The following is a 22,918-nucleotide window of genomic DNA, read 5'->3' as shown; positions in this document are numbered from 1 at the left end:
TGGCTTACGTACACAAACTGCTTTGCACAGGGAGCCCTTGCTCGGGCTGGCCCCTTCAGCCTCAGCCTGCTCAAAGCCTGGCCATTTCCTGGCTGGGCTGCTTTTAACTCTTATATTTACACATGCCTGGCTGCAGGGGCAATGAGCTTTTCTGGCCGGGACATGGAGCTGGATGGACGGATTGTGTGCTGACAGTAGCAAGCAGCAAACCGGCACACAGGCCTCTGCGGCTTCCAGCTCTGGCTTGCCCCAAGTTGAATGGGGGAGATTCGTCAAAACCTGCGCAGAGAAAAAGCGGAGCAGTTGCCCGTAGCAACCGATCACATTGCTTCTTTTCATTTTTTATTAGCTACCTTTTTGAAACTGGAAGAAGCCATCTCATTGGATGCTTACGGGCAATGGGCCAACTTTTCCCCCAAAACAGGTTTTTGTAAATCTCCCCCCCCCCCCCCCGATATTCGGGAAAGTGCCTTCCCAGGCTGGGCCAGAGGAGAAAGTGTAAAGAAACATCGCAACCTGTCTACAGCACCCGGTATTCCCAGGAGGTCAACCATCCCAGTACTGTCCGAGCCCGACCCTGCTTGGCTTCCGAGATCAGACGAGATCGGGCATACCCAGGGTGGTGTGGCCGGTAGACACTGGCTGGCCCCACTCTGTCGCACAAGCAGCTTTCCTCCAGGCCGCGGACCGTTGCGCAAAGGGCTGGACAGCAGGTAGCGCACCCCTGCGTACATTGCAGGTGAGCCCTGGGGACGTGCAGGGACTCAAGCTGATAGGACTGTAGGAGCATATCCCGTACTGTGACGTCACATAAACAACACAAGGGAGAAAGGCCATAAAAAAAGAAGAAAAGAAGCAAATGTGCAGCTAAGAAAGTGAATGTAAAAAAGGCATAGGGGAGACTGACCCCTGCTGGTTGAAGTGAGAAAAAGCAAAAAGCCTACAGCACCTGGTATTCCCAGGCGGTCTCCCATCCAAGTACTAACCAGGCCCGACCCTGCTTAGCTTCCGAGATCAGACGAGATCGGGCGTGTTCAGGGTGGTGTGGCCGTAGGCAGAGACGAGCCTCTCATTTGCAGCTCTTCTACTCTGCAGCCTGCCTGCCTGCTGCTCAGCACTGGGCCTGCTTCCTGCCCCCCTCCTTTCCACGCACTCAGCCCAGCTCCAAGGCTGCTTCAGCTCACTGGCTCTATGGCTTACGTACACAAACTGCTTTGCACAGGGAGCCCTTGCTCGGGCTGGCCCCTTCAGCCTCAGCCTGCTCAAAGCCTGGCCATTTCCTGGCTGGGCTGCTTTTAACTCTTATATTTACACATGCCTGGCTGCAGGGGCAATGAGCTTTTCTGGCCGGGACATGGAGCTGGATGGACGGATTGTGTGCTGACAGTAGCAAGCAGCAAACCGGCACACAGGCCTCTGCGGCTTCCAGCTCTGGCTTGCCCCAAGTTGAATGGGGGAGATTCGTCAAAACCTGCGCAGAGAAAAAGCGGAGCAGTTGCCCGTAGCAACCGATCACATTGCTTCTTTTCATTTTTTATTAGCTACCTTTTTGAAACTGGAAGAAGCCATCTCATTGGATGCTTACGGGCAATGGGCCAACTTTTCCCCCAAAACAGGTTTTTGTAAATCTCCCCCCCCCCCCCCCGATATTCGGGAAAGTGCCTTCCCAGGCTGGGCCAGAGGAGAAAGTGTAAAGAAACATCGCAACCTGTCTACAGCACCCGGTATTCCCAGGAGGTCAACCATCCCAGTACTGTCCGAGCCCGACCCTGCTTGGCTTCCGAGATCAGACGAGATCGGGCATACCCAGGGTGGTGTGGCCGGTAGACACTGGCTGGCCCCACTCTGTCGCACAAGCAGCTTTCCTCCAGGCCGCGGACCGTTGCGCAAAGGGCTGGACAGCAGGTAGCGCACCCCTGCGTACATTGCAGGTGAGCCCTGGGGACGTGCAGGGACTCAAGCTGATAGGACTGTAGGAGCATATCCCGTACTGTGACGTCACATAAACAACACAAGGGAGAAAGGCCATAAAAAAAGAAGAAAAGAAGCAAATGTGCAGCTAAGAAAGTGAATGTAAAAAAGGCATAGGGGAGACTGACCCCTGCTGGTTGAAGTGAGAAAAAGCAAAAAGCCTACAGCACCTGGTATTCCCAGGCGGTCTCCCATCCAAGTACTAACCAGGCCCGACCCTGCTTAGCTTCCGAGATCAGACGAGATCGGGCGTGTTCAGGGTGGTGTGGCCGTAGGCAGAGACGAGCCTCTCATTTGCAGCTCTTCTACTCTGCAGCCTGCCTGCCTGCTGCTCAGCACTGGGCCTGCTTCCTGCCCCCCTCCTTTCCACGCACTCAGCCCAGCTCCAAGGCTGCTTCAGCTCACTGGCTCTATGGCTTACGTACACAAACTGCTTTGCACAGGGAGCCCTTGCTCGGGCTGGCCCCTTCAGCCTCAGCCTGCTCAAAGCCTGGCCATTTCCTGGCTGGGCTGCTTTTAACTCTTATATTTACACATGCCTGGCTGCAGGGGCAATGAGCTTTTCTGGCCGGGACATGGAGCTGGATGGACGGATTGTGTGCTGACAGTAGCAAGCAGCAAACCGGCACACAGGCCTCTGCGGCTTCCAGCTCTGGCTTGCCCCAAGTTGAATGGGGGAGATTCGTCAAAACCTGCGCAGAGAAAAAGCGGAGCAGTTGCCCGTAGCAACCGATCACATTGCTTCTTTTCATTTTTTATTAGCTACCTTTTTGAAACTGGAAGAAGCCATCTCATTGGATGCTTACGGGCAATGGGCCAACTTTTCCCCCAAAACAGGTTTTCGTAAATCTCCCCCCCCCCCCCCCCCCCGGATATTCGGGAAAGTGCCTTCCCAGGCTGGGCCAGAGGAGAAAGTGTAAAGAAACATCGCAACCTGTCTACAGCACCCGGTATTCCCAGGAGGTCAACCATCCCAGTACTGTCCGAGCCCGACCCTGCTTGGCTTCCGAGATCAGACGAGATCGGGCATACCCAGGGTGGTGTGGCCGGTAGACACTGGCTGGCCCCACTCTGTCGCACAAGCAGCTTTCCTCCAGGCCGCGGACCGTTGCGCAAAGGGCTGGACAGCAGGTAGCGCACCCCTGCGTACATTGCAGGTGAGCCCTGGGGACGTGCAGGGACTCAAGCTGATAGGACTGTAGGAGCATATCCCGTACTGTGACGTCACATAAACAACACAAGGGAGAAAGGCCATAAAAAAAGAAGAAAAGAAGCAAATGTGCAGCTAAGAAAGTGAATGTAAAAAAGGCATAGGGGAGACTGACCCCTGCTGGTTGAAGTGAGAAAAAGCAAAAAGCCTACAGCACCTGGTATTCCCAGGCGGTCTCCCATCCAAGTACTAACCAGGCCCGACCCTGCTTAGCTTCCGAGATCAGACGAGATCGGGCGTGTTCAGGGTGGTGTGGCCGTAGGCAGAGACGAGCCTCTCATTTGCAGCTCTTCTACTCTGCAGCCTGCCTGCCTGCTTCTCAGCACTGGGCCTGCTTCCTGCCCCCCTCCTTTCCACGCACTCAGCCCAGCTCCAAGGCTGCTTCAGCTCACTGGCTCTATGGCTTACGTACACAAACTGCTTTGCACAGGGAGCCCTTGCTCGGGCTGGCCCCTTCAGCCTCAGCCTGCTCAAAGCCTGGCCATTTCCTGGCTGGGCTGCTTTTAACTCTTATATTTACACATGCCTGGCTGCAGGGGCAATGAGCTTTTCTGGCCGGGACATGGAGCTGGATGGACGGATTGTGTGCTGACAGTAGCAAGCAGCAAACCGGCACACAGGCCTCTGCGGCTTCCAGCTCTGGCTTGCCCCAAGTTGAATGGGGGAGATTCGTCAAAACCTGCGCAGAGAAAAAGCGGAGCAGTTGCCCGTAGCAACCGATCACATTGCTTCTTTTCATTTTTTATTAGCTACCTTTTTGAAACTGGAAGAAGCCATCTCATTGGATGCTTACGGGCAATGGGCCAACTTTTCCCCCAAAACAGGTTTTCGTAAATCTCCCCCCCCCCGGATATTCGGGAAAGTGCCTTCCCAGGCTGGGCCAGAGGAGAAAGTGTAAAGAAACATCGCAACCTGTCTACAGCACCCGGTATTCCCAGGAGGTCAACCATCCCAGTACTGTCCGAGCCCGACCCTGCTTGGCTTCCGAGATCAGACGAGATCGGGCATACCCAGGGTGGTGTGGCCGGTAGACACTGGCTGGCCCCACTCTGTCGCACAAGCAGCTTTCCTCCAGGCCGCGGACCGTTGCGCAAAGGGCTGGACAGCAGGTAGCGCACCCCTGCGTACATTGCAGGTGAGCCCTGGGGACGTGCAGGGACTCAAGCTGATAGGACTGTAGGAGCATATCCCGTACTGTGACGTCACATAAACAACACAAGGGAGAAAGGCCATAAAAAAAGAAGAAAAGAAGCAAATGTGCAGCTAAGAAAGTGAATGTAAAAAAGGCATAGGGGAGACTGACCCCTGCTGGTTGAAGTGAGAAAAAGCAAAAAGCCTACAGCACCTGGTATTCCCAGGCGGTCTCCCATCCAAGTACTAACCAGGCCCGACCCTGCTTAGCTTCCGAGATCAGACGAGATCGGGCGTGTTCAGGGTGGTGTGGCCGTAGGCAGAGACGAGCCTCTCATTTGCAGCTCTTCTACTCTGCAGCCTGCCTGCCTGCTGCTCAGCACTGGGCCTGCTTCCTGCCCCCCTCCTTTCCACGCACTCAGCCCAGCTCCAAGGCTGCTTCAGCTCACTGGCTCTATGGCTTACGTACACAAACTGCTTTGCACAGGGAGCCCTTGCTCGGGCTGGCCCCTTCAGCCTCAGCCTGCTCAAAGCCTGGCCATTTCCTGGCTGGGCTGCTTTTAACTCTTATATTTACACATGCCTGGCTGCAGGGGCAATGAGCTTTTCTGGCCGGGACACGGAGCTGGATGGACGGATTGTGTGCTGACAGTAGCAAGCAGCAAACCGGCACACAGGCCTCTGCGGCTTCCAGCTCTGGCTTGCCCCAAGTTGAATGGGGGAGATTCGTCAAAACCTGCGCAGAGAAAAAGCGGAGCAGTTGCCCGTAGCAACCGATCACATTGCTTCTTTTCATTTTTTATTAGCTACCTTTTTGAAACTGGAAGAAGCCATCTCATTGGATGCTTACGGGCAATGGGCCAACTTTTCCCCCAAAACAGGTTTTCGTAAATCTCCCCCCCCCCCCCCGATATTCGGGAAAGTGCCTTCCCAGGCTGGGCCAGAGGAGAAAGTGTAAAGAAACATCGCAACCTGTCTACAGCACCCGGTATTCCCAGGAGGTCAACCATCCCAGTACTGTCCGAGCCCGACCCTGCTTGGCTTCCGAGATCAGACGAGATCGGGCATACCCAGGGTAGTGTGGCCGGTAGACACTGGCTGGCCCCACTCTGTCGCACAAGCAGCTTTCCTCCAGGCCGCGGACCGTTGCGCAAAGGGCTGGACAGCAGGTAGCGCACCCCTGCGTACATTGCAGGTGAGCCCTGGGGACGTGCAGGGACTCAAGCTGATAGGACTGTAGGAGCATATCCCGTACTGTGACGTCACATAAACAACACAAGGGAGAAAGGCCATAAAAAAAGAAGAAAAGAAGCAAATGTGCAGCTAAGAAAGTGAATGTAAAAAAGGCATAGGGGAGACTGACCCCTGCTGGTTGAAGTGAGAAAAAGCAAAAAGCCTACAGCACCTGGTATTCCCAGGCGGTCTCCCATCCAAGTACTAACCAGGCCCGACCCTGCTTAGCTTCCGAGATCAGACGAGATCGGGCGTGTTCAGGGTGGTGTGGCCGTAGGCAGAGACGAGCCTCTCATTTGCAGCTCTTCTACTCTGCAGCCTGCCTGCCTGCTGCTCAGCACTGGGCCTGCTTCCTGCCCCCCTCCTTTCCACGCACTCAGCCCAGCTCCAAGGCTGCTTCAGCTCACTGGCTCTATGGCTTACGTACACAAACTGCTTTGCACAGGGAGCCCTTGCTCGGGCTGGCCCCTTCAGCCTCAGCCTGCTCAAAGCCTGGCCATTTCCTGGCTGGGCTGCTTTTAACTCTTATATTTACACATGCCTGGCTGCAGGGGCAATGAGCTTTTCTGGCCGGGACACGGAGCTGGATGGACGGATTGTGTGCTGACAGTAGCAAGCAGCAAACCGGCACACAGGCCTCTGCGGCTTCCAGCTCTGGCTTGCCCCAAGTTGAATGGGGGAGATTCGTCAAAACCTGCGCAGAGAAAAAGCGGAGCAGTTGCCCGTAGCAACCGATCACATTGCTTCTTTTCATTTTTTATTAGCTACCTTTTTGAAACTGGAAGAAGCCATCTCATTGGATGCTTACGGGCAATGGGCCAACTTTTCCCCCAAAACAGGTTTTCGTAAATCTCCCCCCCCCCCCCCCCCCCGATATTCGGGAAAGTGCCTTCCCAGGCTGGGCCAGAGGAGAAAGTGTAAAGAAACATCGCAACCTGTCTACAGCACCCGGTATTCCCAGGAGGTCAACCATCCCAGTACTGTCCGAGCCCGACCCTGCTTGGCTTCCGAGATCAGACGAGATCGGGCATACCCAGGGTGGTGTGGCCGGTAGACACTGGCTGGCCCCACTCTGTCGCACAAGCAGCTTTCCTCCAGGCCGCGGACCGTTGCGCAAAGGGCTGGACAGCAGGTAGCGCACCCCTGCGTACATTGCAGGTGAGCCCTGGGGACGTGCAGGGACTCAAGCTGATAGGACTGTAGGAGCATATCCCGTACTGTGACGTCACATAAACAACACAAGGGAGAAAGGCCATAAAAAAAGAAGAAAAGAAGCAAATGTGCAGCTAAGAAAGTGAATGTAAAAAAGGCATAGGGGAGACTGACCCCTGCTGGTTGAAGTGAGAAAAAGCAAAAAGCCTACAGCACCTGGTATTCCCAGGCGGTCTCCCATCCAAGTACTAACCAGGCCCGACCCTGCTTAGCTTCCGAGATCAGACGAGATCGGGCGTGTTCAGGGTGGTGTGGCCGTAGGCAGAGACGAGCCTCTCATTTGCAGCTCTTCTACTCTGCAGCCTGCCTGCCTGCTGCTCAGCACTGGACCTGCTTCCTGCCCCCCTCCTTTCCACGCACTCAGCCCAGCTCCAAGACTGCTTCAGCTCACTGGCTCTATGGCTTACGTACACAAACTGCTTTGCACAGGGAGCCCTTGCTCGGGCTGGCCCCTTCAGCCTCAGCCTGCTCAAAGCCTGGCCATTTCCTGGCTGGGCTGCTTTTAACTCTTATATTTACACATGCCTGGCTGCAGGGGCAATGAGCTTTTCTGGCCGGGACACGGAGCTGGATGGACGGATTGTGTGCTGACAGTAGCAAGCAGCAAACCGGCACACAGGCCTCTGCGGCTTCCAGCTCTGGCTTGCCCCAAGTTGAATGGGGGAGATTCGTCAAAACCTGCGCAGAGAAAAAGCGGAGCAGTTGCCCGTAGCAACCGATCACATTGCTTCTTTTCATTTTTTATTAGCTACCTTTTTGAAACTGGAAGAAGCCATCTCATTGGATGCTTACGGGCAATGGGCCAACTTTTCCCCCAAAACAGGTTTTCGTAAATCTCCCCCCCCCCCCCCCCGGATATTCGGGAAAGTGCCTTCCCAGGCTGGGCCAGAGGAGAAAGTGTAAAGAAACATCGCAACCTGTCTACAGCACCCGGTATTCCCAGGAGGTCAACCATCCCAGTACTGTCCGAGCCCGACCCTGCTTGGCTTCCGAGATCAGATGAGATCGGGCATACCCAGGGTGGTGTGGCCGGTAGACACTGGCTGGCCCCACTCTGTCGCACAAGCAGCTTTCCTCCAGGCCGCGGACCGTTGCGCAAAGGGCTGGACAGCAGGTAGCGCACCCCTGCGTACATTGCAGGTGAGCCCTGGGGACGTGCAGGGACTCAAGCTGATAGGACTGTAGGAGCATATCCCGTACTGTGACGTCACATAAACAACACAAGGGAGAAAGGCCATAAAAAAAGAAGAAAAGAAGCAAATGTGCAGCTAAGAAAGTGAATGTAAAAAAGGCATAGGGGAGACTGACCCCTGCTGGTTGAAGTGAGAAAAAGCAAAAAGCCTACAGCACCTGGTATTCCCAGGCGGTCTCCCATCCAAGTACTAACCAGGCCCGACCCTGCTTAGCTTCCGAGATCAGACGAGATCGGGCGTGTTCAGGGTGGTGTGGCCGTAGGCAGAGACGAGCCTCTCATTTGCAGCTCTTCTACTCTGCAGCCTGCCTGCCTGCTGCTCAGCACTGGGCCTGCTTCCTGCCCCCCTCCTTTCCACGCACTCAGCCCAGCTCCAAGGCTGCTTCAGCTCACTGGCTCTATGGCTTACGTACACAAACTGCTTTGCACAGGGAGCCCTTGCTCGGGCTGGCCCCTTCAGCCTCAGCCTGCTCAAAGCCTGGCCATTTCCTGGCTGGGCTGCTTTTAACTCTTATATTTACACATGCCTGGCTGCAGGGGCAATGAGCTTTTCTGGCCGGGACATGGAGCTGGATGGACGGATTGTGTGCTGACAGTAGCAAGCAGCAAACCGGCACACAGGCCTCTGCGGCTTCCAGCTCTGGCTTGCCCCAAGTTGAATGGGGGAGATTCGTCAAAACCTGCGCAGAGAAAAAGCGGAGCAGTTGCCCGTAGCAACCGATCACATTGCTTCTTTTCATTTTTTATTAGCTACCTTTTTGAAACTGGAAGAAGCCATCTCATTGGATGCTTACGGGCAATGGGCCAACTTTTCCCCCAAAACAGGTTTTCGTAAATCTCCCCCCCCCCCCGGATATTCGGGAAAGTGCCTTCCCAGGCTGGGCCAGAGGAGAAAGTGTAAAGAAACATCGCAACCTGTCTACAGCACCCGGTATTCCCAGGAGGTCAACCATCCCAGTACTGTCCGAGCCCGACCCTGCTTGGCTTCCGAGATCAGACGAGATCGGGCATACCCAGGGTGGTGTGGCCGGTAGACACTGGCTGGCCCCACTCTGTCGCACAAGCAGCTTTCCTCCAGGCCGCGGACCGTTGCGCAAAGGGCTGGACAGCAGGTAGCGCACCCCTGCGTACATTGCAGGTGAGCCCTGGGGACGTGCAGGGACTCAAGCTGATAGGACTGTAGGAGCATATCCCGTACTGTGACGTCACATAAACAACACAAGGGAGAAAGGCCATAAAAAAAGAAGAAAAGAAGCAAATGTGCAGCTAAGAAAGTGAATGTAAAAAAGGCATAGGGGAGACTGACCCCTGCTGGTTGAAGTGAGAAAAAGCAAAAAGCCTACAGCACCTGGTATTCCCAGGCGGTCTCCCATCCAAGTACTAACCAGGCCCGACCCTGCTTAGCTTCCGAGATCAGACGAGATCGGGCGTGTTCAGGGTGGTGTGGCCGTAGGCAGAGACGAGCCTCTCATTTGCAGCTCTTCTACTCTGCAGCCTGCCTGCCTGCTGCTCAGCACTGGGCCTGCTTCCTGCCCCCCTCCTTTCCACGCACTCAGCCCAGCTCCAAGGCTGCTTCAGCTCACTGGCTCTATGGCTTACGTACACAAACTGCTTTGCACAGGGAGCCCTTGCTCGGGCTGGCCCCTTCAGCCTCAGCCTGCTCAAAGCCTGGCCATTTCCTGGCTGGGCTGCTTTTAACTCTTATATTTACACATGCCTGGCTGCAGGGGCAATGAGCTTTTCTGGCCGGGACATGGAGCTGGATGGACGGATTGTGTGCTGACAGTAGCAAGCAGCAAACCGGCACACAGGCCTCTGCGGCTTCCAGCTCTGGCTTGCCCCAAGTTGAATGGGGGAGATTCGTCAAAACCTGCGCAGAGAAAAAGCGGAGCAGTTGCCCGTAGCAACCGATCACATTGCTTCTTTTCATTTTTTATTAGCTACCTTTTTGAAACTGGAAGAAGCCATCTCATTGGATGCTTACGGGCAATGGGCCAACTTTTCCCCCAAAACAGGTTTTCGTAAATCTCCCCCCCCCCCCCCCCCCCGGATATTCGGGAAAGTGCCTTCCCAGGCTGGGCCAGAGGAGAAAGTGTAAAGAAACATCGCAACCTGTCTACAGCACCCGGTATTCCCAGGAGGTCAACCATCCCAGTACTGTCCGAGCCCGACCCTGCTTGGCTTCCGAGATCAGACGAGATCGGGCATACCCAGGGTGGTGTGGCCGGTAGACACTGGCTGGCCCCACTCTGTCGCACAAGCAGCTTTCCTCCAGGCCGCGGACCGTTGCGCAAAGGGCTGGACAGCAGGTAGCGCACCCCTGCGTACATTGCAGGTGAGCCCTGGGGACGTGCAGGGACTCAAGCTGATAGGACTGTAGGAGCATATCCCGTACTGTGACGTCACATAAACAACACAAGGGAGAAAGGCCATAAAAAAAGAAGAAAAGAAGCAAATGTGCAACTAAGAAAGTGAATGTAAAAAAGGCATAGGGGAGACTGACCCCTGCTGGTTGAAGTGAGAAAAAGCAAAAAGCCTACAGCACCTGGTATTCCCAGGCGGTCTCCCATCCAAGTACTAACCAGGCCCGACCCTGCTTAGCTTCCGAGATCAGACGAGATCGGGCGTGTTCAGGGTGGTGTGGCCGTAGGCAGAGACGAGCCTCTCATTTGCAGCTCTTCTACTCTGCAGCCTGCCTGCCTGCCTGCCTGCCTGCTGCTCAGCACTGGGCCTGCTTCCTGCCCCCCTCCTTTCCACGCACTCAGCCCAGCTCCAAGGCTGCTTCAGCTCACTGGCTCTATGGCTTACGTACACAAACTGCTTTGCACAGGGAGCCCTTGCTCGGGCTGGCCCCTTCAGCCTCAGCCTGCTCAAAGCCTGGCCATTTCCTGGCTGGGCTGCTTTTAACTCTTATATTTACACATGCCTGGCTGCAGGGGCAATGAGCTTTTCTGGCCGGGACACGGAGCTGGATGGACGGATTGTGTGCTGACAGTAGCAAGCAGCAAACCGGCACACAGGCCTCTGCGGCTTCCAGCTCTGGCTTGCCCCAAGTTGAATGGGGGAGATTCGTCAAAACCTGCGCAGAGAAAAAGCGGAGCAGTTGCCCGTAGCAACCGATCACATTGCTTCTTTTCATTTTTTATTTGCTACCTTTTTGAAACTGGAAGAAGCCATCTCATTGGATGCTTACGGGCAATGGGCCAACTTTTCCCCCAAAACAGGTTTTCGTAAATCTCCCCCCCCCCGATATTCGGGAAAGTGCCTTCCCAGGCTGGGCCAGAGGAGAAAGTGTAAAGAAACATCGCAACCTGTCTACAGCACCCGGTATTCCCAGGAGGTCAACCATCCCAGTACTGTCCGAGCCCGACCCTGCTTGGCTTCCGAGATCAGACAAGATCGGGCATACCCAGGGTGGTGTGGCCGGTAGACACTGGCTGGCCCCATTCTGTCGCACAAGCAGCTTTCCTCCAGGCCGCGGACCGTTGCGCAAAGGGCTGGACAGCAGGTAGCGCACCCCTGCGTACATTGCAGGTGAGCCCTGGGGACGTGCAGGGACTCAAGCTGATAGGACTGTAGGAGCATATCCCGTACTGTGACGTCACATAAACAACACAAGGGAGAAAGGCCATAAAAAAAGAAGAAAAGAAGCAAATGTGCAGCTAAGAAAGTGAATGTAAAAAAGGCATAGGGGAGACTGACCCCTGCTGGTTGAAGTGAGAAAAAGCAAAAAGCCTACAGCACCTGGTATTCCCAGGCGGTCTCCCATCCAAGTACTAACCAGGCACGACCCTGCTTAGCTTCCGAGATCAGACGAGATCGGGCGTGTTCAGGGTGGTGTGGCCGTAGGCAGAGACGAGCCTCTCATTTGCAGCTCTTCTACTCTGCAGCCTGCCTGCCTGCTGCTCAGCACTGGGCCTGCTTTCCTGGCTGGGCTGCTTTTAACTCTTATATTTACACATGCCTGGCTGCAGGGGCAATGAGCTTTTCTGGCCGGGACACGGAGCTGGATGGACGGATTGTGTGCTGACAGTAGCAAGCAGCAAACCGGCACACAGGCCTCTGCGGCTTCCAGCTCTGGCTTGCCCCAAGTTGAATGGGGGAGATTCGTCAAAACCTGCGCAGAGAAAAAGCGGAGCAGTTGCCCGTAGCAACCGATCACATTGCTTCTTTTCATTTTTTATTTGCTACCTTTTTGAAACTGGAAGAAGCCATCTCATTGGATGCTTACGGGCAATGGGCCAACTTTTCCCCCAAAACAGGTTTTCGTAAATCTCCCCCCCCCGATATTCGGGAAAGTGCCTTCCCAGGCTGGGCCAGAGGAGAAAGTGTAAAGAAACATCGCAACCTGTCTACAGCACCCGGTATTCCCAGGAGGTCAACCATCCCAGTACTGTCCGAGCCCGACCCTGCTTGGCTTCCGAGATCAGACGAGATCGGGCATACCCAGGGTGGTGTGGCCGGTAGACACTGGCTGGCCCCACTCTGTCGCACAAGCAGCTTTCCTCCAGGCCGCGGACCGTTGCGCAAAGGGCTGGACAGCAGGTAGCGCACCCCTGCGTACATTGCAGGTGAGCCCTGGGGACGTGCAGGGACTCAAGCTGATAGGACTGTAGGAGCATATCCCGTACTGTGACGTCACATAAACAACACAAGGGAGAAAGGCCATAAAAAAAGAAGAAAAGAAGCAAATGTGCAGCTAAGAAAGTGAATGTAAAAAAGGCATAGGGGAGACTGACCCCTGCTGGTTGAAGTGAGAAAAAGCAAAAAGCCTACAGCACCTGGTATTCCCAGGCGGTCTCCCATCCAAGTACTAACCAGGCCTGACCCTGCTTAGCTTCCGAGATCAGACGAGATCGGGCGTGTTCAGGGTGGTGTGGCCGTAGGCAGAGACGAGCCTCTCATTTGCAGCTCTTCTACTCTGCAGCCTGCCTGCCTGCCTGCTGCTCAGCACTGGGCCTGCTTCCTGCCCCCCTCCTTTCCACGCACTCAGCCCAGCTCCAAGGCTGCTTCAGCTCACTGGCTCTATGGCTTACGTACACAAACTGCTTTGCACAGGGAGCCCTTGCTCGGGCTGGCCCCTTCAGCCTCAGCCTGCTCAAAGCCTGGCCATTTCCTGGCTGGGCTGCTTTTAACTCTTATATTTACACATGCCTGGCTGCAGGGGCAATGAGCTTTTCTGGCCGGGACATGGAGCTGGATGGACGGATTGTGTGCTGACAGTAGCAAGCAGCAAACCGGCACACAGGCCTCTGCGGCTTCCAGCTCTGGCTTGCCCCAAGTTGAATGGGGGAGATTCGTCAAAACCTGCGCAGAGAAAAAGCGGAGCAGTTGCCCGTAGCAACCGATCACATTGCTTCTTTTCATTTTTTATTAGCTACCTTTTTGAAACTGGAAGAAGCCATCTCATTGGATGCTTACGGGCAATGGGCCAACTTTTCCCCCAAAACAGGTTTTCGTAAATCTCCCCCCCCCCCCCGGATATTCGGGAAAGTGCCTTCCCAGGCTGGGCCAGAGGAGAAAGTGTAAAGAAACATCGCAACCTGTCTACAGCACCCGGTATTCCCAGGAGGTCAACCATCCCAGTACTGTCCGAGCCCGACCCTGCTTGGCTTCCGAGATCAGACGAGATCGGGCATACCCAGGGTGGTGTGGCCGGTAGACACTGGCTGGCCCCACTCTGTCGCACAAGCAGCTTTCCTCCAGGCCGCGGACCGTTGCGCAAAGGGCTGGACAGCAGGTAGCGCACCCCTGCGTACATTGCAGGTGAGCCCTGGGGACGTGCAGGGACTCAAGCTGATAGGACTGTAGGAGCATATCCCGTACTGTGACGTCACATAAACAACACAAGGGAGAAAGGCCATAAAAAAAGAAGAAAAGAAGCAAATGTGCAGCTAAGAAAGTGAATGTAAAAAAGGCATAGGGGAGACTGACCCCTGCTGGTTGAAGTGAGAAAAAGCAAAAAGCCTACAGCACCTGGTATTCCCAGGCGGTCTCCCATCCAAGTACTAACCAGGCCCGACCCTGCTTAGCTTCCGAGATCAGACGAGATCGGGCGTGTTCAGGGTGGTGTGGCCGTAGGCAGAGACGAGCCTCTCATTTGCAGCTCTTCTACTCTGCAGCCTGCCTGCCTGCCTGCTGCTCAGCACTGGGCCTGCTTCCTGCCCCCCTCCTTTCCACGCACTCAGCCCAGCTCCAAGGCTGCTTCAGCTCACTGGCTCTATGGCTTACGTACACAAACTGCTTTGCACAGGGAGCCCTTGCTCGGGCTGGCCCCTTCAGCCTCAGCCTGCTCAAAGCCTGGCCATTTCCTGGCTGGGCTGCTTTTAACTCTTATATTTACACATGCCTGGCTGCAGGGGCAATGAGCTTTTCTGGCCGGGACACGGAGCTGGATGGACGGATTGTGTGCTGACAGTAGCAAGCAGCAAACCGGCACACAGGCCTCTGCGGCTTCCAGCTCTGGCTTGCCCCAAGTTGAATGGGGGAGATTCGTCAAAACCTGCGCAGAGAAAAAGCGGAGCAGTTGCCCGTAGCAACCGATCACATTGCTTCTTTTCATTTTTTATTTGCTACCTTTTTGAAACTGGAAGAAGCCATCTCATTGGATGCTTACGGGCAATGGGCCAACTTTTCCCCCAAAACAGGTTTTCGTAAATCTCCCCCCCCCGATATTCGGGAAAGTGCCTTCCCAGGCTGGGCCAGAGGAGAAAGTGTAAAGAAACATCGCAACCTGTCTACAGCACCCGGTATTCCCAGGAGGTCAACCATCCCAGTACTGTCCGAGCCCGACCCTGCTTGGCTTCCGAGATCAGACGAGATCGGGCATACCCAGGGTGGTGTGGCCGGTAGACACTGGCTGGCCCCACTCTGTCGCACAAGCAGCTTTCCTCCAGGCCGCGGACCGTTGCGCAAAGGGCTGGACAGCAGGTAGCGCACCCCTGCGTACATTGCAGGTGAGCCCTGGGGACGTGCAGGGACTCAAGCTGATAGGACTGTAGGAGCATATCCCGTACTGTGACGTCACATAAACAACACAAGGGAGAAAGGCCATAAAAAAAGAAGAAAAGAAGCAAATGTGCAGCTAAGAAAGTGAATGTAAAAAAGGCATAGGGGAGACTGACCCCTGCTGGTTGAAGTGAGAAAAAGCAAAAAGCCTACAGCACCTGGTATTCCCAGGCGGTCTCCCATCCAAGTACTAACCAGGCCCGACCCTGCTTAGCTTCCGAGATCAGACGAGATCGGGCGTGTTCAGGGTGGTGTGGCCGTAGGCAGAGACGAGCCTCTCATTTGCAGCTCTTCTACTCTGCAGCCTGCCTGCCTGCCTGCTGCTCAGCACTGGGCCTGCTTCCTGCCCCCCTCCTTTCCACGCACTCAGCCCAGCTCCAAGGCTGCTTCAGCTCACTGGCTCTATGGCTTACGTACACAAACTGCTTTGCACAGGGAGCCCTTGCTCGGGCTGGCCCCTTCAGCCTCAGCCTGCTCAAAGCCTGGCCATTTCCTGGCTGGGCTGCTTTTAACTCTTATATTTACACATGCCTGGCTGCAGGGGCAATGAGCTTTTCTGGCCGGGACACGGAGCTGGATGGACGGATTGTGTGCTGACAGTAGCAAGCAGCAAACCGGCACACAGGCCTCTGCGGCTTCCAGCTCTGGCTTGCCCCAAGTTGAATGGGGGAGATTCGTCAAAACCTGCGCAGAGAAAAAGCGGAGCAGTTGCCCGTAGCAACCGATCACATTGCTTCTTTTCATTTTTTATTTGCTACCTTTTTGAAACTGGAAGAAGCCATCTCATTGGATGCTTACGGGCAATGGGCCAACTTTTCCCCCAAAACAGGTTTTCGTAAATCTCCCCCCCCCCCGATATTCGGGAAAGTGCCTTCCCAGGCTGGGCCAGAGGAGAAAGTGTAAAGAAACATCGCAACCTGTCTACAGCACCCGGTATTCCCAGGAGGTCAACCATCCCAGTACTGTCCGAGCCCGACCCTGCTTGGCTTCCGAGATCAGACGAGATCGGGCATACCCAGGGTGGTGTGGCCGGTAGACACTGGCTGGCCCCACTCTGTCGCACAAGCAGCTTTCCTCCAGGCCGCGGACCGTTGCGCAAAGGGCTGGACAGCAGGTAGCGCACCCCTGCGTACATTGCAGGTGAGCCCTGGGGACGTGCAGGGACTCAAGCTGATAGGACTGTAGGAGCATATCCCGTACTGTGACGTCACATAAACAACACAAGGGAGAAAGGCCATAAAAAAAGAAGAAAAGAAGCAAATGTGCAGCTAAGAAAGTGAATGTAAAAAAGGCATAGGGGAGACTGACCCCTGCTGGTTGAAGTGAGAAAAAGCAAAAAGCCTACAGCACCTGGTATTCCCAGGCGGTCTCCCATCCAAGTACTAACCAGGCCCGACCCTGCTTAGCTTCCGAGATCAGACGAGATCGGGCGTGTTCAGGGTGGTGTGGCCGTAGGCAGAGACGAGCCTCTCATTTGCAGCTCTTCTACTCTGCAGCCTGCCTGCCTGCCTGCTGCTCAGCACTGGGCCTGCTTCCTGCCCCCCTCCTTTCCACGCACTCAGCCCAGCTCCAAGGCTGCTTCAGCTCACTGGCTCTATGGCTTACGTACACAAACTGCTTTGCACAGGGAGCCCTTGCTCGGGCTGGCCCCTTCAGCCTCAGCCTGCTCAAAGCCTGGCCATTTCCTGGCTGGGCTGCTTTTAACTCTTATATTTACACATGCCTGGCTGCAGGGGCAATGAGCTTTTCTGGCCGGGACATGGAGCTGGATGGACGGATTGTGTGCTGACAGTAGCAAGCAGCAAACCGGCACACAGGCCTCTGCGGCTTCCAGCTCTGGCTTGCCCCAAGTTGAATGGGGGAGATTCGTCAAAACCTGCGCAGAGAAAAAGCGGAGCAGTTGCCCGTAGCAACCGATCACATTGCTTCTTTTCATTTTTTATTAGCTACCTTTTTGAAACTGGAAGAAGCCATCTCATTGGATGCTTACGGGCAATGGGCCAACTTTTCCCCCAAAACAGGTTTTCGTAAATCTCCCCCCCCCCCCCCGGATATTCGGGAAAGTGCCTTCCCAGGCTGGGCCAGAGGAGAAAGTGTAAAGAAACATCGCAACCTGTCTACAGCACCCGGTATTCCCAGGAGGTCAACCATCCCAGTACTGTCCGAGCCCGACCCTGCTTGGCTTCCGAGATCAGACGAGATCGGGCATACCCAGGGTGGTGTGGCCGGTAGACACTGGCTGGCCCCACTCTGTCGCACAAGCAGCTTTCCTCCAGGCCGCGGACCGTTGCGCAAAGGGCTGGACAGCAGGTAGCGCACCCCTGCGTACATTGCAGGTGAGCCCTGGGGACGTGCAGGGACTCAAGCTGATAGGACTGTAGGAGCATATCCCGTACTGTGACGTCACATAAACAACACAAGGGAGAAAGGCCATAAAAAAAGAAGAAAAGAAGCAAATGTGCAGCTAAGAAAGTGAATGTAAAAAAGGCATAGGGGAGACTGACCCCTGCTGGTTGAAGTGAGAAAAAGCAAAAAGCCTACAGCACCTGGTATTCCCAGGCGGTCTCCCATCCAAGTACTAACCAGGCCCGACCCTGCTTAGCTTCCGAGATCAGACGAGATCGGGCGTGTTCAGGGTGGTGTGGCTGTAAGCAGAGACGAGCCTCTCATTTGCAGCTCTTCTACTCTGCAGCCTGCCTGCCTGCCTGCCTGCCTGCCTGCCTGCTGCTCAGCACTGGGCCTGCTTCCTGCCCCCCTCCTTTCCACGCACTCAGCCCAGCTCCAAGGCTGCTTCAGCTCACTGGCTCTATGGCTTACGTACACAAACTGCTTTGCACAGGGAGCCCTTGCTCGGGCTGGCCCCTTCAGCCTCAGCCTGCTCAAAGCCTGGCCATTTCCTGGCTGGGCTGCTTTTAACTCTTATATTTACACATGCCTGGCTGCAGGGGCAATGAGCTTTTCTGGCCGGGACACGGAGCTGGATGGACGGATTGTGTGCTGACAGTAGCAAGCAGCAAACCGGCACACAGGCCTCTGCGGCTTCCAGCTCTGGCTTGCCCCAAGTTGAATGGGGGAGATTCGTCAAAACCTGCGCAGAGAAAAAGCGGAGCAGTTGCCCGTAGCAACCGATCACATTGCTTCTTTTCATTTTTTATTAGCTACCTTTTTGAAACTGGAAGAAGCCATCTCATTGGATGCTTACGGGCAATGGGCCAACTTTTCCCCCAAAACAGGTTTTCGTAAATCTCCCCCCCCCCCCCGGATATTCGGGAAAGTGCCTTCCCAGGCTGGGCCAGAGGAGAAAGTGTAAAGAAACATCGCAACCTGTCTACAGCACCCGGTATTCCCAGGAGGTCAACCATCCCAGTACTGTCCGAGCCCGACCCTGCTTGGCTTCCGAGATCAGACGAGATCGGGCATACCCAGGGTGGTGTGGCCGGTAGACACTGGCTGGCCCCACTCTGTCGCACAAGCAGCTTTCCTCCAGGCCGCGGACCGTTGCGCAAAGGGCTGGACAGCAGGTAGCGCACCCCTGCGTACATTGCAGGTGAGCCCTGGGGACGTGCAGGGACTCAAGCTGATAGGACTGTAGGAGCATATCCCGTACTGTGACGTCACATAAACAACACAAGGGAGAAAGGCCATAAAAAAAGAAGAAAAGAAGCAAATGTGCAGCTAAGAAAGTGAATGTAAAAAAGGCATAGGGGAGACTGACCCCTGCTGGTTGAAGTGAGAAAAAGCAAAAAGCCTACAGCACCTGGTATTCCCAGGCGGTCTCCCATCCAAGTACTAACCAGGCCCGACCCTGCTTAGCTTCCGAGATCAGACGAGATCGGGCGTGTTCAGGGTGGTGTGGCCGTAGGCAGAGACGAGCCTCTCATTTGCAGCTCTTCTACTCTGCAGCCTGCCTGCCTGCCTGCCTGCTGCTCAGCACTGGGCCTGCTTCCTGCCCCCCTCCTTTCCACGCACTCAGCCCAGCTCCAAGGCTGCTTCAGCTCACTGGCTCTATGGCTTACGTACACAAACTGCTTTGCACAGGGAGCCCTTGCTCGGGCTGGCCCCTTCAGCCTCAGCCTGCTCAAAGCCTGGCCATTTCCTGGCTGGGCTGCTTTTAACTCTTATATTTACACATGCCTGGCTGCAGGGGCAATGAGCTTTTCTGGCCGGGACACGGAGCTGGATGGACGGATTGTGTGCTGACAGTAGCAAGCAGCAAACCGGCACACAGGCCTCTGCGGCTTCCAGCTCTGGCTTGCCCCAAGTTGAATGGGGGAGATTCGTCAAAACCTGCGCAGAGAAAAAGCGGAGCAGTTGCCCGTAGCAACCGATCACATTGCTTCTTTTCATTTTTTATTAGCTACCTTTTTGAAACTGGAAGAAGCCATCTCATTGGATGCTTACGGGCAATGGGCCAACTTTTCCCCCAAAACAGGTTTTCGTAAATCTCCCCCCCCCCCCCGGATATTCGGGAAAGTGCCTTCCCAGGCTGGGCCAGAGGAGAAAGTGTAAAGAAACATCGCAACCTGTCTACAGCACCCGGTATTCCCAGGAGGTCAACCATCCCAGTACTGTCCGAGCCCGACCCTGCTTGGCTTCCGAGATCAGATGAGATCGGGCATACCCAGGGTGGTGTGGCCGGTAGACACTGGCTGGCCCCACTCTGTCGCACAAGCAGCTTTCCTCCAGGCCGCGGACCGTTGCGCAAAGGGCTGGACAGCAGGTAGCGCACCCCTGCGTACATTGCAGGTGAGCCCTGGGGACGTGCAGGGACTCAAGCTGATAGGACTGTAGGAGCATATCCCGTACTGTGACGTCACATAAACAACACAAGGGAGAAAGGCCATAAAAAAAGAAGAAAAGAAGCAAATGTGCAGCTAAGAAAGTGAATGTAAAAAAGGCATAGGGGAGACTGACCCCTGCTGGTTGAAGTGAGAAAAAGCAAAAAGCCTACAGCACCTGGTATTCCCAGGCGGTCTCCCATCCAAGTACTAACCAGGCCCGACCCTGCTTAGCTTCCGAGATCAGACGAGATCGGGCGTGTTCAGGGTGGTGTGGCCGTAGGCAGAGACGAGCCTCTCATTTGCAGCTCTTCTACTCTGCAGCCTGCCTGCCTGCCTGCCTGCCTGCCTGCTGCTCAGCACTGGGCCTGCTTCCTGCCCCCCTCCTTTCCACGCACTCAGCCCAGCTCCAAGGCTGCTTCAGCTCACTGGCTCTATGGCTTACGTACACAAACTGCTTTGCACAGGGAGCCCTTGCTCGGGCTGGCCCCTTCAGCCTCAGCCTGCTCAAAGCCTGGCCATTTCCTGGCTGGGCTGCTTTTAACTCTTATATTTACACATGCCTGGCTGCAGGGGCAATGAGCTTTTCTGGCCGGGACACGGAGCTGGATGGACGGATTGTGTGCTGACAGTAGCAAGCAGCAAACCGGCACACAGGCCTCTGCGGCTTCCAGCTCTGGCTTGCCCCAAGTTGAATGGGGGAGATTCGTCAAAACCTGCGCAGAGAAAAAGCGGAGCAGTTGCCCGTAGCAACCGATCACATTGCTTCTTTTCATTTTTTATTAGCTACCTTTTTGAAACTGGAAGAAGCCATCTCATTGGATGCTTACGGGCAATGGGCCAACTTTTCCCCCAAAACAGGTTTTCGTAAATCTCCCCCCCCCCCCCCGGATATTCGGGAAAGTGCCTTCCCAGGCTGGGCCAGAGGAGAAAGTGTAAAGAAACATCGCAACCTGTCTACAGCACCCGGTATTCCCAGGAGGTCAACCATCCCAGTACTGTCCGAGCCCGACCCTGCTTGGCTTCCGAGATCAGACGAGATCGGGCATACCCAGGGTGGTGTGGCCGGTAGACACTGGCTGGCCCCACTCTGTCGCACAAGCAGCTTTCCTCCAGGCCGCGGACCGTTGCGCAAAGGGCTGGACAGCAGGTAGCGCACCCCTGCGTACATTGCAGGTGAGCCCTGGGGACGTGCAGGGACTCAAGCTGATAGGACTGTAGGAGCATATCCCGTACTGTGACGTCACATAAACAACACAAGGGAGAAAGGCCATAAAAAAAGAAGAAAAGAAGCAAATGTGCAGCTAAGAAAGTGAATGTAAAAAAGGCATAGGGGAGACTGACCCCTGCTGGTTGAAGTGAGAAAAAGCAAAAAGCCTACAGCACCTGGTATTCCCAGGCGGTCTCCCATCCAAGTACTAACCAGGCCCGACCCTGCTTAGCTTCCGAGATCAGACGAGATCGGGCGTGTTCAGGGTGGTGTGGCCGTAGGCAGAGACGAGCCTCTCATTTGCAGCTCTTCTACTCTGCAGCCTGCCTGCCTGCTGCTCAGCACTGGGCCTGCTTCCTGCCCCCCTCCTTTCCACGCACTCAGCCCAGCTCCAAGGCTGCTTCAGCTCACTGGCTCTATGGCTTACGTACACAAACTGCTTTGCACAGGGAGCCCTTGCTCGGGCTGGCCCCTTCAGCCTCAGCCTGCTCAAAGCCTGGCCATTTCCTGGCTGGGCTGCTTTTAACTCTTATATTTACACATGCCTGGCTGCAGGGGCAATGAGCTTTTCTGGCCGGGACACGGAGCTGGATGGACGGATTGTGTGCTGACAGTAGCAAGCAGCAAACCGGCACACAGGCCTCTGCGGCTTCCAGCTCTGGCTTGCCCCAAGTTGAATGGGGGAGATTCGTCAAAACCTGCGCAGAGAAAAAGCGGAGCAGTTGCCCGTAGCAACCGATCACATTGCTTCTTTTCATTTTTTATTAGCTACCTTTTTGAAACTGGAAGAAGCCATCTCATTGGATGCTTACGGGCAATGGGCCAACTTTTCCCCCAAAACAGGTTTTCGTAAATCTCCCCCCCGATGTTCGGGAAAGCGCCTTCCCAGGCTGGGCCAGAGGAGAAAGTGTAAAGAAACATCGCAACCTGTCTACAGCACCCGGTATTCCCAGGAGGTCAACCATCCCAGTACTGTCCAAGCCCGACCCTGCTTGGCTTCCGAGATCAGACGAGATCGGGCATACCCAGGGTGGTGTGGCCGGTAGACACTGGCTGGCCCCACTCTGTCGCACAAGCAGCTTTCCTCCAGGCCACGGACCGTTGCGCAAAGGGCTGGACAGCAGGTAGCGCACCCCTGCGTACATTGCAGGTGAGCCCTGGGGACGTGCAGGGACTCAAGCTGATTGGACTGTAGGAGCATATCCCGTACTGTGACGTCACATAAACAACACAAGGGAGAAAGGCCATAAAAAAAGAAGAAAAGAAGCAAATGTGCAGCTAAGAAAGTGAATGTAAAAAAGGCATAGGGGAGACTGACCCCTGCTGGTTGAAGTGAGAAAAAGCAAAAAGCCTACAGCACCTGGTATTCCCAGGTGGTCTCCCATCCAAGTACTAACCAGGCCCGACCCTGCTTAGCTTCCGAGATCAGACAAGATTGGGCGTGTTCAGGGTGGTGTGGCCGTAGGCAGAGACGAGCCTCTCATTTGCAGCTCTTCTACTCTGCAGCCTGCCTGCCTGCTGCTCAGCACTGGGCCTGCTTCCTGCCCCCCTCCTTTCCACGCACTCAGCCCAGCTCCAAGGCTGCTTCAGCTCACTGGCTCTATGGCTTACGTACACAAACTGCTTTGCACAGGGAGCCCTTGCTCGGGCTGGCCCCTTCAGCCTCAGCCTGCTCAAAGCCTGGCCATTTCCTGGCTGGGCTGCTTTTAACTCTTATATTTACACATGCCTGGCTGCAGGGGCAATGAGCTTTTCTGGCCGGGACACGGAGCTGGATGGACGGATTGTGTGCTGACAGTAGCAAGCAGCAAACCGGCACACAGGCCTCTGCGGCTTCCAGCTCTGGCTTGCCCCAAGTTGAATGGGGGAGATTCGTCAAAACCTGCGCAGAGAAAAAGCGGAGCAGTTGCCCGTAGCAACCGATCACATTGCTTCTTTTCATTTTTTATTAGCTACCTTTTTGAAACTGGAAG

General features: G+C 55.2%; 19 non-coding genes and 19 pseudogenes across 19 annotated transcripts; all 38 read right to left on the bottom strand.

Annotated features, from left to right (window-relative positions):
* Window positions 1-517: 517 nt before the first annotated feature.
* Window positions 518-637, bottom strand: LOC130274977 (5S ribosomal RNA; annotated as a pseudogene).
* Window positions 638-937: 300 nt separating this feature from the next.
* LOC130274936 (5S ribosomal RNA) lies at window positions 938-1,056 on the bottom strand. The gene has a single exon (XR_008844644.1). It is a non-coding gene; the product is annotated as a 5S ribosomal RNA (ribosomal RNA).
* A 653-nt stretch (window positions 1,057-1,709) lies between these two features.
* Window positions 1,710-1,829, bottom strand: LOC130274976 (5S ribosomal RNA; annotated as a pseudogene).
* Window positions 1,830-2,129: 300 nt separating this feature from the next.
* LOC130274924 (5S ribosomal RNA) lies at window positions 2,130-2,248 on the bottom strand. The gene has a single exon (XR_008844632.1). It is a non-coding gene; the product is annotated as a 5S ribosomal RNA (ribosomal RNA).
* Window positions 2,249-2,906: 658 nt separating this feature from the next.
* Window positions 2,907-3,026, bottom strand: LOC130274975 (5S ribosomal RNA; annotated as a pseudogene).
* Window positions 3,027-3,326: 300 nt separating this feature from the next.
* LOC130274913 (5S ribosomal RNA) lies at window positions 3,327-3,445 on the bottom strand. Its single transcript, XR_008844621.1, has one exon. It is a non-coding gene; the product is annotated as a 5S ribosomal RNA (ribosomal RNA).
* Window positions 3,446-4,094: 649 nt separating this feature from the next.
* On the bottom strand, window positions 4,095-4,214 carry LOC130274974 (5S ribosomal RNA; annotated as a pseudogene).
* A 300-nt stretch (window positions 4,215-4,514) lies between these two features.
* Window positions 4,515-4,633, bottom strand: LOC130274902 (5S ribosomal RNA). The gene has a single exon (XR_008844610.1). It is a non-coding gene; the product is annotated as a 5S ribosomal RNA (ribosomal RNA).
* A 652-nt stretch (window positions 4,634-5,285) lies between these two features.
* On the bottom strand, window positions 5,286-5,405 carry LOC130275172 (5S ribosomal RNA; annotated as a pseudogene).
* A 300-nt stretch (window positions 5,406-5,705) lies between these two features.
* Window positions 5,706-5,824, bottom strand: LOC130274891 (5S ribosomal RNA). Its single transcript, XR_008844599.1, has one exon. It is a non-coding gene; the product is annotated as a 5S ribosomal RNA (ribosomal RNA).
* A 657-nt stretch (window positions 5,825-6,481) lies between these two features.
* On the bottom strand, window positions 6,482-6,601 carry LOC130274973 (5S ribosomal RNA; annotated as a pseudogene).
* A 300-nt stretch (window positions 6,602-6,901) lies between these two features.
* LOC130274880 (5S ribosomal RNA) lies at window positions 6,902-7,020 on the bottom strand. Its single transcript, XR_008844588.1, has one exon. It is a non-coding gene; the product is annotated as a 5S ribosomal RNA (ribosomal RNA).
* Window positions 7,021-7,675: 655 nt separating this feature from the next.
* Window positions 7,676-7,795, bottom strand: LOC130274958 (5S ribosomal RNA; annotated as a pseudogene).
* A 300-nt stretch (window positions 7,796-8,095) lies between these two features.
* Window positions 8,096-8,214, bottom strand: LOC130274868 (5S ribosomal RNA). Its single transcript, XR_008844576.1, has one exon. It is a non-coding gene; the product is annotated as a 5S ribosomal RNA (ribosomal RNA).
* Window positions 8,215-8,865: 651 nt separating this feature from the next.
* Window positions 8,866-8,985, bottom strand: LOC130274972 (5S ribosomal RNA; annotated as a pseudogene).
* Window positions 8,986-9,285: 300 nt separating this feature from the next.
* On the bottom strand, window positions 9,286-9,404 carry LOC130274857 (5S ribosomal RNA). The gene has a single exon (XR_008844565.1). It is a non-coding gene; the product is annotated as a 5S ribosomal RNA (ribosomal RNA).
* A 658-nt stretch (window positions 9,405-10,062) lies between these two features.
* Window positions 10,063-10,182, bottom strand: LOC130274970 (5S ribosomal RNA; annotated as a pseudogene).
* A 300-nt stretch (window positions 10,183-10,482) lies between these two features.
* On the bottom strand, window positions 10,483-10,601 carry LOC130274846 (5S ribosomal RNA). Its single transcript, XR_008844554.1, has one exon. It is a non-coding gene; the product is annotated as a 5S ribosomal RNA (ribosomal RNA).
* Window positions 10,602-11,261: 660 nt separating this feature from the next.
* On the bottom strand, window positions 11,262-11,381 carry LOC130275178 (5S ribosomal RNA; annotated as a pseudogene).
* A 300-nt stretch (window positions 11,382-11,681) lies between these two features.
* LOC130274900 (5S ribosomal RNA) lies at window positions 11,682-11,800 on the bottom strand. The gene has a single exon (XR_008844608.1). It is a non-coding gene; the product is annotated as a 5S ribosomal RNA (ribosomal RNA).
* A 498-nt stretch (window positions 11,801-12,298) lies between these two features.
* On the bottom strand, window positions 12,299-12,418 carry LOC130274969 (5S ribosomal RNA; annotated as a pseudogene).
* Window positions 12,419-12,718: 300 nt separating this feature from the next.
* LOC130274898 (5S ribosomal RNA) lies at window positions 12,719-12,837 on the bottom strand. The gene has a single exon (XR_008844606.1). It is a non-coding gene; the product is annotated as a 5S ribosomal RNA (ribosomal RNA).
* Window positions 12,838-13,493: 656 nt separating this feature from the next.
* On the bottom strand, window positions 13,494-13,613 carry LOC130274968 (5S ribosomal RNA; annotated as a pseudogene).
* A 300-nt stretch (window positions 13,614-13,913) lies between these two features.
* On the bottom strand, window positions 13,914-14,032 carry LOC130274835 (5S ribosomal RNA). The gene has a single exon (XR_008844543.1). It is a non-coding gene; the product is annotated as a 5S ribosomal RNA (ribosomal RNA).
* Window positions 14,033-14,683: 651 nt separating this feature from the next.
* LOC130274967 (5S ribosomal RNA) lies at window positions 14,684-14,803 on the bottom strand (annotated as a pseudogene).
* Window positions 14,804-15,103: 300 nt separating this feature from the next.
* Window positions 15,104-15,222, bottom strand: LOC130274824 (5S ribosomal RNA). The gene has a single exon (XR_008844532.1). It is a non-coding gene; the product is annotated as a 5S ribosomal RNA (ribosomal RNA).
* Window positions 15,223-15,875: 653 nt separating this feature from the next.
* LOC130274966 (5S ribosomal RNA) lies at window positions 15,876-15,995 on the bottom strand (annotated as a pseudogene).
* A 300-nt stretch (window positions 15,996-16,295) lies between these two features.
* Window positions 16,296-16,414, bottom strand: LOC130274813 (5S ribosomal RNA). The gene has a single exon (XR_008844521.1). It is a non-coding gene; the product is annotated as a 5S ribosomal RNA (ribosomal RNA).
* Window positions 16,415-17,071: 657 nt separating this feature from the next.
* Window positions 17,072-17,191, bottom strand: LOC130274965 (5S ribosomal RNA; annotated as a pseudogene).
* A 300-nt stretch (window positions 17,192-17,491) lies between these two features.
* On the bottom strand, window positions 17,492-17,610 carry LOC130274879 (5S ribosomal RNA). The gene has a single exon (XR_008844587.1). It is a non-coding gene; the product is annotated as a 5S ribosomal RNA (ribosomal RNA).
* Window positions 17,611-18,282: 672 nt separating this feature from the next.
* On the bottom strand, window positions 18,283-18,402 carry LOC130274963 (5S ribosomal RNA; annotated as a pseudogene).
* Window positions 18,403-18,702: 300 nt separating this feature from the next.
* LOC130274802 (5S ribosomal RNA) lies at window positions 18,703-18,821 on the bottom strand. Its single transcript, XR_008844510.1, has one exon. It is a non-coding gene; the product is annotated as a 5S ribosomal RNA (ribosomal RNA).
* A 660-nt stretch (window positions 18,822-19,481) lies between these two features.
* Window positions 19,482-19,601, bottom strand: LOC130274957 (5S ribosomal RNA; annotated as a pseudogene).
* Window positions 19,602-19,901: 300 nt separating this feature from the next.
* On the bottom strand, window positions 19,902-20,020 carry LOC130274787 (5S ribosomal RNA). Its single transcript, XR_008844499.1, has one exon. It is a non-coding gene; the product is annotated as a 5S ribosomal RNA (ribosomal RNA).
* Window positions 20,021-20,689: 669 nt separating this feature from the next.
* LOC130274962 (5S ribosomal RNA) lies at window positions 20,690-20,809 on the bottom strand (annotated as a pseudogene).
* Window positions 20,810-21,109: 300 nt separating this feature from the next.
* Window positions 21,110-21,228, bottom strand: LOC130274775 (5S ribosomal RNA). The gene has a single exon (XR_008844488.1). It is a non-coding gene; the product is annotated as a 5S ribosomal RNA (ribosomal RNA).
* A 645-nt stretch (window positions 21,229-21,873) lies between these two features.
* Window positions 21,874-21,993, bottom strand: LOC130274960 (5S ribosomal RNA; annotated as a pseudogene).
* A 300-nt stretch (window positions 21,994-22,293) lies between these two features.
* Window positions 22,294-22,412, bottom strand: LOC130274926 (5S ribosomal RNA). The gene has a single exon (XR_008844634.1). It is a non-coding gene; the product is annotated as a 5S ribosomal RNA (ribosomal RNA).
* Window positions 22,413-22,918: the final 506 nt, after the last annotated feature.

Source organism: Hyla sarda, chromosome 5 (genome assembly GCF_029499605.1).
Source record: "Hyla sarda isolate aHylSar1 chromosome 5, aHylSar1.hap1, whole genome shotgun sequence".
Lineage (NCBI taxonomy): Eukaryota > Metazoa > Chordata > Amphibia > Anura > Hylidae > Hyla > Hyla sarda.
The sequence above is the reverse complement of the archived record's forward strand: the minus strand, read 5'-3'. Positions and strand labels throughout refer to the sequence as shown.